This window comes from Triticum dicoccoides, chromosome 1B (assembly GCF_002162155.2).
Source record: "Triticum dicoccoides isolate Atlit2015 ecotype Zavitan chromosome 1B, WEW_v2.0, whole genome shotgun sequence".
NCBI classification, from domain to species: Eukaryota; Viridiplantae; Streptophyta; class Magnoliopsida; order Poales; family Poaceae; genus Triticum; species Triticum dicoccoides.
In genome coordinates, this window is record NC_041381.1 from 698,566,997 (window position 1) to 698,579,758 (window position 12,762).

A 12,762-nucleotide genomic window follows, 5' to 3' on the forward strand; every position below is an offset into this window, starting at 1 on the left:
GAAGTGTGCCTTGCCATGAGTCAGTCAAGGGGTACAAGAATGATCCAGGAACGGATCATTGGACAGCGGTCAAAATTATCCTTAGAAGAATAAGGAAATGTTTCTCGATTATGGAGGTGATAAAGAGTTCGGCGTAAAGGGTTACGTCGATGCAAGATTTAACACCTATCCGAATGACTCTGAGTAGCAAACCGGATACGTATAGTGGAGCAACCATTTGGAATAGCTTCAAGTGGAACGTGGAAGCAGCATTTGCAATATGACATAGAGAATTGCGAAGTACATACGGATCTGAGTACTGCAGACCCGTTGACTAAAACTTCTCGCACAAGGAAAACATGATCAAACCCCAGAACTCATTGAGTCTTAATCACATGGTTATGTGAACTAGTTTAGCAACACTAGTAAACTCTTTGGATGTTGGTCACATGGCGATGTGACCTATCAGTGTTAATCACATAGCTATGTGAACTAGATTATTGACTCTAGTGCAAGTGAGAGACTGTTGGAAATATGCCCTAGAGGCAATAATAAATTGGTTATTATTATTATATTTCCTTGTTCATGATAATCGTTTATTATCCATGCTATAATTGTTTTGATAGGAAACTCAGATACATGTGTGGGTACATAGACAACACCATGTCCCTAGTAAGCCTCTAATTGACTAGCTCGTTGATCAATAGATGGTTACGGTTTCCTGACCATGGACATTGGATGTCGTTGATAACGGGATCACATCATTAGGAGAATGATGTGATGGACAAGACCCAATCCTAAGCCTAGCAGAAAGATCGTGTAGTTCGTATGCTAAAGCTTTTCTAATGTCAAGTATCATTTCCTTAGACCATGAGATTGTGCAACTCCCGGATACCGTAGGAATGCTTTGGGTGTACCAAACGTCACAACGTAACTGGGTGGCTATAAAGGTGCACTACAGGTATCTCTGAAAGTGTCTGTTGGGTTGGCACAAATCGAGACTGGGATTTGTCACTCCGTGTAAACGGAGATGTATCTCTGGGCCCACTCGGTAGGACATCATCATAATGTGCACAATGTGACCAAGGTGTTGATCACGGGATGATGTGTTACGGAACGAGTAAAGAGACTTGCTGGTAACGAGATTGAACAAGGTATCGGGATACCGACGATCGAATCTCGGGCAAGTACAATACCGCTAGACAAAGGGAATTGTATACGGGATCGAATGAGTCCTTGACATCGTGGTTCATCCGATGAGATCATCGTGGAACATGTGGGAGCCAACATGGGTATCCATATCCCGCTGTTGGTTATTGACCGGAGAACGTCTCGGTCATGTCTGCATGATTCCCGAACCCGTAGGGTCTACACACTTAAGGTTCGATGACGCTAGGGTTATAAAGGAAGTTTGTATGTGGTTACCAAATGTTGTTCGGAGTCCCGGATGAGATCCCAGACGTCACGAGGAGTTCCGGAATGGTCCGGAGTTAAAGATTTATATATGGAAAGTTGTTGTTTGGGTTCCGGAAAAAGTTCAGGTTTTTTCGGTAATGTACCCGGAAGCTTCCAGAAGGTTCCGGAGGATTCCGGAGGGGTCCGGAGGTCCGGAAATTGTCCCACCACGTCCAATACAGTAGCATGGGCTGTAGGGGGGCGCCCTAGCCTTAATGGGCCAGGGGCACCAGCCCCCCCAAGGCCCATGCGCAAGGGAAGGGGAAAACCCTAAGGGGGAGGGCCTCCACTTGACTTGGGAGGCACTCCTCCCTCCCTTGGCCGCCGCCCCCTCCTCAGATTGGATCTGAGGGGGCTGGCCCCCCCTCTCCCTTGCCCCTATATATATGTGGGGGTGGGAGGGCAGCCGCACCACAAGTTCTGGCACAGCCCTCCCCCTCTCCCAAGTACTCCTCCTCTCGCGCGGTGCTTGGCGAAGCCCTGCAGGATTGCCACGCTCCTCCATCACCACCACGCCGTTGTGCTGCTACTGGACGGAGTCTTCCTCAACCTCTCCCTCTCTCCTTGCTGGATCAAGGCATGGGAGACGTCACCGGGCTGTACGTGTGTTGAACGCGGAGGTGCCGTCCGTTCGGCACTAGGATCTCCGGTGATTTGGATCACGACGAGTACGACTCCTTCAACCTCATTCTCTTGAACGCTTCCGCTTAGCGATCTACAAGGGTATGTAGATGCACTCTCCTCCCCTCGTTGCTAGTTTCTCCATAGATAGATCTTGGTGACACGTAGGAAAATTTTGAATTTCTGCTACGTTCCCCAACAGGATACTACGGCAGGTGGCCAGAAGTGGCGAGGAGCTTTTAACTCCAGCACCCGAAGAATACCTCCCCAGTACGGTGTCGACAGTCTTCGAGACATTCACATCAAGCAATGCAAGCAAACGAACGCTCCGCAACCTTGTCGAAGTCTACCAAGTAGCAACAATAAACCCATGAAGTGACACGGCTATCACCTTTAATGCCAGTGACGAACCTAAATTCCGGACAGCCCGAGCACCAGCCGCATTGGTCCTCAGTCTGATAGTGGACGGCTTCGGACTTACAAAGGTACTCATGGATGGCGGCAGCGGACTCAACCTCATCTACGAGGAAACCTTGCGAAAAATGGAAATTGACTAGAGCCGCATTGAGGGAAGCAACACAACTTTTAGGGGAATAATCCCAAGCCGGGAAGCGTGCTGTTCAGGAAAAATCACACTGGATGTGGTGTTCGGCACGCCAGACAATTACAGATCCGAGGAGGTCACGTTTCAAGTGGCCCCGTTCAGCAGCGGATACCACGCTCTGCTAGGGCGAGAAGCATTTACAATTTTCCAAGCCATACCCCATTACGGGTACATGAAGCTCAAAATGCCCGGGCCCAACGGAATCATCACTCTCGCAAGTGATCTGGACATAGCGATCTGCGCTGAAAACAAGACAGCCGCACTGGCCCTGGAGGCATTATCTGAGGCCCTAGCGGCCGAGGAATTAATGGTGTTGCGCTCTACGGTGGACAGGGACGATGTGATACTAGACAAGAGATCCAAGCCCACCTCTTTTAAACCAGCGGACGAAATAGTCAAATTCCAAGTCCATCCAACGGACCCTACAAAAACGGCCTCCATCGGGGCACAATTAAAACCCGATGTAGACGCCGCACTCAGAGACTTCCTGCGAGAAAATTGGGACATTTTCTCCTGGCACCCCTCGGATATGCCAGGAATCCCACGCAGGCTGGCCGAGCACAGCCTGAACATCATAAAAGGGTTTAAACCCGTCAAGCAGACCCTACGGCGTTTTTTCAAACCCAAGAGACAAGCCATGGGAGAGGAGCTAGCAAAACTGCTGGAAGCCGGATTCATCAGAGACATAAAACATCCGGACTGGCTAGCAAACCTGGTGATGGTACCAAAGAAGGACAAATCTTGGCGCCTATGTGTCGATTTCAAAGACCTAAACAAGGCCTGTCCAAAGGACCCTTTCCCACTCCCCCGAATTGATCAAATCATCGACGCCATCGGAGGACACAACTCATTGTGTTTCCTCGATGCATACTCTGGCTACCATCAAATCAAGATGGCAGAGTCAGACCAAGCCGCAACGGCATTCATCACCCCATACGGCCTATTCTGCTTCAACACGATGCCCTTCGGGCTCAAAAACGCCGGCGCAACATATCAGCGCATGATTCAGACATGTCTGGCCAACCAGATCGGCAAAACAGTTGAAGCATACGTAGATGACGTGGTCGTCAAAACAAAACACGTCGATACTCTAGTAGACGACTTGAGGCTCACGTTCGACAATCTCCGAACATATGACATTAAGCTCAACCTGGAAAAATGCGTTTTTGGCGTACCAGCCGGAAAGCTCTTGGGCTTCACCGTATCCGGTAGAGGAATTGAAGCAAACCCAGCCAAGATCCGAGCTCTATCACAATTGGATACCCCAAAGGACCTCAGACAAATACAAAAACTGACAGGATGTGTGGCGGCTCTAAGCCGCTTTATCTCCCGCTTAGGAGAAAAGGCATTACCCCTCTATAGCCTCCTGCGTCGCACCGACCACTTCGAGTGGACGTGTGCCGCCACGGCCAGACTCGATGAAATAAAAGCCATACTGGCAACAAATCCGGTCCTGGCCGCGCCCAACACGGGCAAACCAATGCTATTATACATCGCGGAAACCCATCAAGTTGTAAGCGCGGTGCTCGTCGTCGAACGAGAAGCGGACGGACACAAGTTCCCCCTCCAAAAACCAGTGTACTACGTGTCCACTGTACTAACTCCATGCAAGTCACGGTACCCGCATTATCAAAAGATAGCATACGCGGTGTTCATGGCATCCTGGAAGCTGCGACACTACTTTTAAGAGTGCTCCATAACAGTGGCATCCAAAGTACCCCTTAATGATATTATAAACAACCGCGACGCAACGGGCCGGATTGCCAAATGGGCCATCGAGCTCCTCCCGTTCGACATAACCTACAAGCCAAGGCGAGCTATTAAGTCGCAGGTTTTGGCCGACTTCATCGCCGAATGGACTGAAGCAGAACTCCCTAAAGAGTACAGCGCATACTCCAACTGGATCATGCACTTCGACGGCTCCAAAATGTTGGCTGGCCTGGGGGCTGGCGTCGTTCTGACGTCCCCAACCGGGGACATAGTCCAATACGTGCTTCAGATAATGTACACGGATTCCAACAACGCAGCCGAATACGATGCCCTTTTACATGGCCTCCGAATGGCAGTCTCCATGGGCATTCAGCGCCTAGAGGTCCGCAGGGATTCAAATCTCGCAATATCCCAAATAAATGGAGACTTTGACGCCAAGGATCCGAAAATGGCAGCTTACCGCAACGCCATCTTAAAGATGTCAGCTCGGTTTGAGGGGCTCGAATTTCATCACATAGCCCGGGAAAATAACCAAGCAGCAGACGTGCTGGCACGCATTGGCGCCAAGCGCGAGGCCGTCCCTCCCAACATCTTCCTAGAAAGGCTGTTCAAGCCATCTGTATCATGGGAAGGAGAATCCGGAAATAATAGCCCAGACACAACTACACTGCCCCTCACCGAACATTCTGACACAGTTGGGGGCTCCGCCAACGAAACAACGCCGTCAGCCCACGCAATAATGGCAGTCATTGCCCCTTGGACAGAACCATTCCTAGCCTACCTAACTAGGCAGGAACTTCCCGAGGACAAAAACGAGGCCCGCTGCATAGTGCGGCGATCTAAAGCCTACAAAGTCCACGAGGGAGAGCTTTACAAGAAAAGCACAACCGGAGTCCTTCAAAGGTGTATCTCCGAAGAGGAAGGGCGAGACCTTTTGGCTGAAATTCATGCCGGACTCGGTGGCCACCACGCCGCAGCTCGGGCCCTTGTAAGCAAGGCCTTCCGTACCGGATTTTATTGGCCAACGGCCCGGGCAGACGCTCAGGACATAGTGCAACGATGTGTTGGTTGCCAGTTATTCGCCAACCAAAGGCACATGCCGCCTACCGCCCTACAAACTATACCCATTACCTGGCCTTTCGCGGTCTGGGGGCTTGACATGGTCGGACCCCTTAAAGGAGGAACCCACAAACAAAAATATCTACTGGTCATGGTGGACAAATTCACCAAATGGATAGAAGCCAAGCCTGTAAAGACGGCCGAATCCGGACCAGTGATAGACTTCATATCCGGGGTCGTACACCATTACGGCGTCCCCCACAGCACCATAACCGACAACAGCACAAACTTCACGGCCGATGAAGTCAAACTTTGGTGCAAAAACATGGGCATCAAGCTCGACTATGCTTCAGTCTATCACCCTCAAACTAACGGTCAAGTCGAACGGGCCAATGGTCTCATTATGAGTGGCATCAAACCCAGACTAGTGCGATCCCTCAAGGAATCTAACACACACTGGGTAGAGGAGCTTGACTCCGTACTCTGGGGGCTGCGGACCACGCCGAATCGCACTACCGGATTCACACCATTTTTTATGGTATACGGCGCAGAGGCAGTACTGCCATGTGACATAATCCATGACTCACCTCGAGTGCGCATGTACGAAGAAAGAGAAGCCGAGCTCAATCGGCAGGACAGCTTGGACGCATTGGAAGAGGAGCGCGACGTGGCAAAGGCTCATTCCGCATTCTATCAACAGCAGTCTCGAAGATACCAAAGCAGAGAAGTACGGGCCAAAACCTATAACGTTGGCGAGTTAGTTCTACGCCTGCCGGACAAGAAAAAGGATAAATTAAAGCCCAAATGGGAGGGCCCCATCATCATCGGCCAAGTACTGACCGGCGGAGCGTACCGTCTGCGAAGCGCATCGGATAACCGACTCGAGCCGAACCCATGGAACGCAGCATGCCTACGAAGGTTCTACGCCTAGCGCCGGACTCCGTGTTCGTTTCCTTCCCTAGTCCCTTTGTTTTTTTGGTAGTACGGGATTTTGTTCCTTCTCCCTACCCTTTTTTCTCACAAGCCCTTAGGGGCTTGCATGTGCAATATTCGTACATACTCGACGCGCTACCTGCGCTCATAATACCTGGGGGCTTCTCTACCAAGAAGTTTATATAAAACGGGCCCCATGCCCAAAACACGTGTGATGCTTCCGCATGAACCTTTTATACACCATTATATGCATCGATATGACTTAAGTTTTGGCCAAGCTGGGTTGTCTGGCTCCTGTGCTTACCCCTACGTTCCTGTTCGTTCGGCTAGGTGGTAAAGGGAGCACCTCTGCGATTGTTACTGCCAGGTCAGCCGGATGTGTACCTCAGACTGGGTGAAGCCGAAAGCTAGCGTTCTTAAGGGAATATTCGGTCGGTGAACTAAAAGATGATCTTTCGTATTCGTTCATTTGCCCCCAGATGCTTTTCTGCTCTTTCCGACAGTTCGGACATGCACTTTAGGGCATGCCTCCCAGGGAAAGGAACCCTTAACATAAATATTCTCTCTGGAAGATGTTTCTTACTAACCATGTAATATAACATAACTAGTTGGGCACTTGTCTGCTAAAGCACTTATGACCCCTACGCCTTGTCTCCATGCATGCCCCGGTTCTTACATAACCAAGAGGGTATTCGGACACACTCCGGGCTATAGGGTCCAGAGGTCGAAGCGAAAAGGTCCGCAATGACAAACGATCTACAATCCGGCTAGAAGACATTTTTTATGTCATTTTTACAGAGTCAATTCGACTCGGCATATTCTTCTTCAATGCCATCCAACAGGCGGTCTAATTTACAGTCCTGTTGGGAATACTTTGCAGCCAGCTCCACCTGGCCATATGCTAAGCTGACCGGGATCTCCTTTCCGTCTGGACCTATAGGGCCGACCTCGGCCATGTGGTTTGGGTCAGCCTTCATGTACCGAGTCTTCACCATGGCCCAGGCCTCCCTGGCACCTTGACGGCAAGCCGATATCTTCCACAACCGGAAGCGCTGCCATATTCCCTCCAGCTTCTTGGCAAGCTCCTCAAGGCCTTCGGGCACGGAGAGGGATGGCCACATAGCCTGGATGATGCTTTGCATTGCCTGCTGAACTCGCTCGTGTAGTTGCAACAGCTCGGGAAGAAGGTCTCCCGATGAACCAGGCATTTCCTCCGCCGGACGACCCGTCAGCAGACCTACAGACATAGCTCTGTCAATCGACTTCCTCGCCGAATTCTTTTTTCGAAGATTCGTTCAAGCACTTACTAAAAATGTCGCGTCAAAGTCACCGATTCTCCTTCATGGCAGAAGACAGCTGAATACGAACATCTTTCAGTTCCTCGCCTAGCTGGGTATTGGCGTCTTGAAGCTTGTTCTTCTCTTGCCTCACCCTCGTCCGCACGCTCTCGCCAGCCTTTAGTTGGCGTAGGAGTTGTTGCTGGTCCGGATTTACTCCGGCCTCATCTGCATTATTATCGTCAGGGTTGCACGCCTGCCGCAGTTCAAAACGGAAGTACCTTTCGAAGCACATATTACCTGGGGGCGTCCCCTTGACATTCTCTGAAGTGGCCAATGCGGCCTCGAGCTGAGCCTTGCACTCTTCAAGCTCCTGGGACAATTGCGTGTTCTTCTTTGTAAGACACTGCATACCACATGATCCTTCAAACAGTTATCTTCACTGTTTCAAGTCTCAGGGGCTACTGACATATATAACCTTCAATTTTACTCACCTGTACGTCGTTCACATACTTCTCCGTGGCTCTGGCTAGACCATTTTGAGCAGCACGGAGATACGCATCTCCTGTATTAAAGGCGTCCAACGCCTCTGGGGAAAACACGCGTCACGAAGAATAGTCCGGCGACGCCTGTGGTTCAGGGCACTCTCCACCTCTGAATTGGTGGAAGATAGCCCGTCGGCGCCCTCTGTCGGAGGAGCGCCCGAGGCGCGTCCCGCGTCCGCCTCCGCTTCCGGACCCGGCCTCGAACCTTGGCCGGCGGACATAGTCCGGCGGGCTCTCTTCTTCCTAAAAAAATCATGAGCATTAGTAAGACTCAAGGGCATAAACCCTAGGTGAGGGAGTCCTGGATTAGGGGGTGTCTGGATAGCCGGACTACCATCATCAGCCGAACTGTCATCGGTCGGACTATCATCATCGACCGGACTCCAAGACTATGAAGATACAAGATTGAAGACTTCGTCCCGTGTCCGGATGGGACTTTCCTTGGCGTGTAAGGCAAGCTTGGCGATACGGATATGTAGATCTCCTACCATTCTAACCGACTCTATGTAACCCTAGCCCTCTCCGGTGTCTATATAAACCAGATGGCTCTAGTCCGTAGAACAACAACAACCATTACAATCATACCATAGGCTAGCTTCTAGGGTTTAGCCTCCTTGATCTCGTGGTAGATCCACTCTTGTAAACATCCACAATATCAATATCAATCGAGCAGGACATAGGGTTTTACCTCCATCAAGAGGGCCCGAACCTGGGTAAAATATCATGTCCCTTGTCTCCTGTTACCATCCGCCTAGACGCACAGTTCGGGACCCCCTACCCGAGATCCGCCGGTTTTGACACCGACATTGGTGCTTTCATTGAGAGTTCCTCTGTGTCGTCACCGATAGGCTTGATGGCCTCTTCAATCTACAACGATGCAGTCCTGGGTGAGACTTTTCTCCCCGGACAGATCTTCGTATTCGGCGGCTTCGCACTGCGGGCCAACTCACTTGGCCATCTAGAGCAGATCGAAAGCTACGCCCCTGGCCGTCAGGTCAGGTTTGGAAGCCTAAACTTCACGGCCGATATCCGCGGGGACTTGATGTTTGATGGAACTGAGCCACAGCCGAGCGTGCCGCGCTGTCACGATGGGCACGACCTAACTCTGCCGCCGGACAGCACCTTGGAGGCCGCACATGAATCCACTCCGACCCATAGTCCGGAGCCGATCGCTCAGATCGAGGACGGATGGCTGGACACCGCCTCGGGAGCTGCAACTTCTACGGTGATGGAGCCGAACACTTACCTTATCCCGCATAAAGCTCATGACTCCGAGGTGCCGGACTCCCTGCTGGACTCCGAACCTCTTGCTCCCCTGCCAGTCGAATCCGATTGGGTGCCGATCATGGAATTCACCGCTGCGGACATCTTTCAGCACTCACCCTTCGGCGATATCTTAAATTCGCTGAAGCATCTCTCACTATCCGGAGAGCCCTGGCCGAACTACGGCCAGGATAGTTGGGACGCGGACGACGAAGAAATTCAGAGCCCACCCACCACCCACTTCGTAGCCACCGTCGACGATCTAACCGACGTACTCGACTACGACTCCGAAGACATCAACGGTATGGACGACGATGCCGGAGACTATAAAGAACCAGTGCCTACAGGGCACTGGAAGACCACCTCGTCATACGACATATATATGGTGGACACCCCAAAAGATGGGGACGGCGAAGAAGCAACGGAAGCCGATTCCTTAAAGAAACAGCCCAAGCGCCGACGTCAGCGGCGCCGCTCTAAATCCCGCCATAGCAAGAATGGAGATTCTGGCACAGGAGATAATAACACCCCGGAAAGTGCCGAAGACAACCCCCTCCAGCACGATCCAGCGCAGGAGGAGGCCGAAGCAAGCCCTCACGAGAGGGCGGCAGACGAAGAGGTCGAGGATGATAATTACTTACCTCCCTCCGGAGACGAGACAAGCCTCGACGACGACGAATTCGTCGTGCCTGAGGATCCCGTCGAACAAGAGCATTTCAGACGCAGGCTAATGGCCACGGCAAACAGCCTAAAGAAAAGGCATCAACAACTTCAAGCTGATCAAGACCTACTGGCCGACAGATGGACCGAGGTCCTCGCGGCCGAAGAGTATGAACTCAAACGCCCCTCCAAAAGTTACCCAAAACGCAAGTTGCTCCCCCGACTAGAGGAGGAAGCGTACAAACCTACATCACCAGCGCACAATACGGCAGACCGACCACCTCGTGGCCGCGACAGAGAGGCGTGCAAACCCTCCACCGAAACCGTACCCCGGCATCGCTCAAAAAGCATGAAGCCACGGGGGAACGCGCCGGACTTGCGGGATATATTGGAGGACAAGGCACGACAATCCAGATCTATCTATGGATCACGTGGGCGCCCCAAGACTCACGACGAATACCGTCGCGCCGGATACAACTACTCCGGCCGGGCCGAACACAGCAGACAACGCTCTCTCGAGCTACGTCGCGATATTGCTCAATACAGAGGCGCCGCACACCCACTATGCTTCACTGACGAAGTAATGGATCATCAAATCCTTGAAGGGTTTAAACCCGTCAATATCGAATCCTACGATGGCACAACAGACCCCGCGGTTTGGATTGAGGATTATCTCCTCCATATACATATGGCCCGCGGCGACGATCTTCACGCCATCAAATATCTCCCGCTCAAGCTTAAAGGACCAGCTCGGCATTGGCTTAACAGCCTGCCCGCAGAGTCAATTGGATGCTGGGAAGACCTGGAAGCCGCATTCCTCGACAACTTCCAGGGCACGTATGTGCGACCACCGGACGCAGATGACCTAAGCCACATAATCCAGCAGCCAGACGAATCGGCCAGGCAATTCTGGACACGGTTCTTAACAAAGAAAAATCAAATCGTCGACTATCTGGATGCAGAGGCCCTCGCTGCCTTCAAACATAACATACGTGACGAGTGGCTGGCCCGGCACCTAGGACAGGAAAAGCCGAAATCCATGGCAGCCCTCACATCACTCATGACCCGCTTCTGTGCGGGAGAGGATAGCTGGCTAGCTCGCAGCAACAACCTCAGCAAAAATGCTGGCAGTCCGGATACCAAGGACCGCAATGGCAGGTTGTGTCGAAACAAAAACAAACGCCGCATTAACGACGACAGCAATGAGGATATGGCAGTCAACGCCGGATTCCGAGGCTCCAAGCCTGGTCAACGGAAGAAGCCATTCAAAAGAACCACTCCGGGCCCGTCCAATTTGGACCGAATACTCGACCGCTCCTGTCAAATACATGGAACCCCCAAAAAGCCAGCTAACCAAACCAATAGAGATTGTTGGGTATTCAAGCAGGCAGGCAAATTAATCGCCAAAAACAATGACAAGGGGCTACACAGCGATGACGAGGAAGAGACCCGGCCGCCGAACAACAGAGGACAAAAGGGATTCCCCCCTCATGTTCGGACGGTAAACGTGATATACGCAACGCATATACCCAAGAGGGAGCGGAAGCGTGCACTAAGGGACGTATACGCGATGGAGCCAGTGGCCCCGAAATTCAACCCATGGTCCTCTTGCCCGATCTCTTTCGATAGAAGAGACCATCCGACCAGTATCCGCCATGGCGGATTCGCCGCATTGGTTTTAGACCCAATCGTCGATGGATTTCACCTCACGAGAGTCCTGATGGACGGTGGCAGTCGCCTGAACCTGCTTTATCAGGATACAGTGCGCAAAATGGGCATACACCCTTCAAGGATTAAACCTACAAAGACAACCTTCAAAGGTGTCATACCAGGTGTCGAGGCCAGTTGTACAGGCTCAGTCACACTGGAAGTGGTCTTCGGATCCCCGGATAATTTCCGAAGCGAGGAGTTAATCTTCGAAATAGTCCCATTCCGCAGTGGCTATCACGCTCTGCTCGGACGAACTGCGTTCGCAAAATTCAACGCGGTACCACATTATGCATACCTTAAGCTCAAGATGCCAGGCCCTCGTGGAGTCATCACGGTCAATGGAAACACGGAACGCTCCCTCCGAACGGAGGAACATACAGCGGCTCTCGCGGCAGAAGTACAGAGTAGCCTTTTAAGGCAATTTTCGAGTCCGGCCGTTAAATGACCGGACAGGGCCAAACGCGCCCGGAGCAGCATCAACCAAGACCACCTGTCACGTTCCAATGCGGCCTCAACCCCAGCCCTCGCACAATTGTAAGACAAACTCTCCGCATACATAATTACGCCCTGGAGATACCATGGGCATAGGGGGAGAGGCACAACCACAACAGACCCAGAGTGCGGTTCGACCACACTAGGGGCTCCCACGTGTGTCGCTCTTTTTATCTTTTATTTCTCTATTTTTTATACAGAACTCTGTCCGGCGGCGAACCTGCCGAACTCATGATGCAACAGCCAGGGAGGGACAAAGGCCACGACGAACACTCAGGTGGTCTCCATTACGAGCATTAAATTTGTTAAATACACCATTCCGCGGCCTACCCCTGGAGGGAGACGCCTTTAATTCGTCCAATCCCTTGCTTTCCACACTATTTGTATCATTCCGCACTCATAGCAGATCTTCTCGAATAAAATGCAGCACTTTTTGCCCATAATTGCATTACCT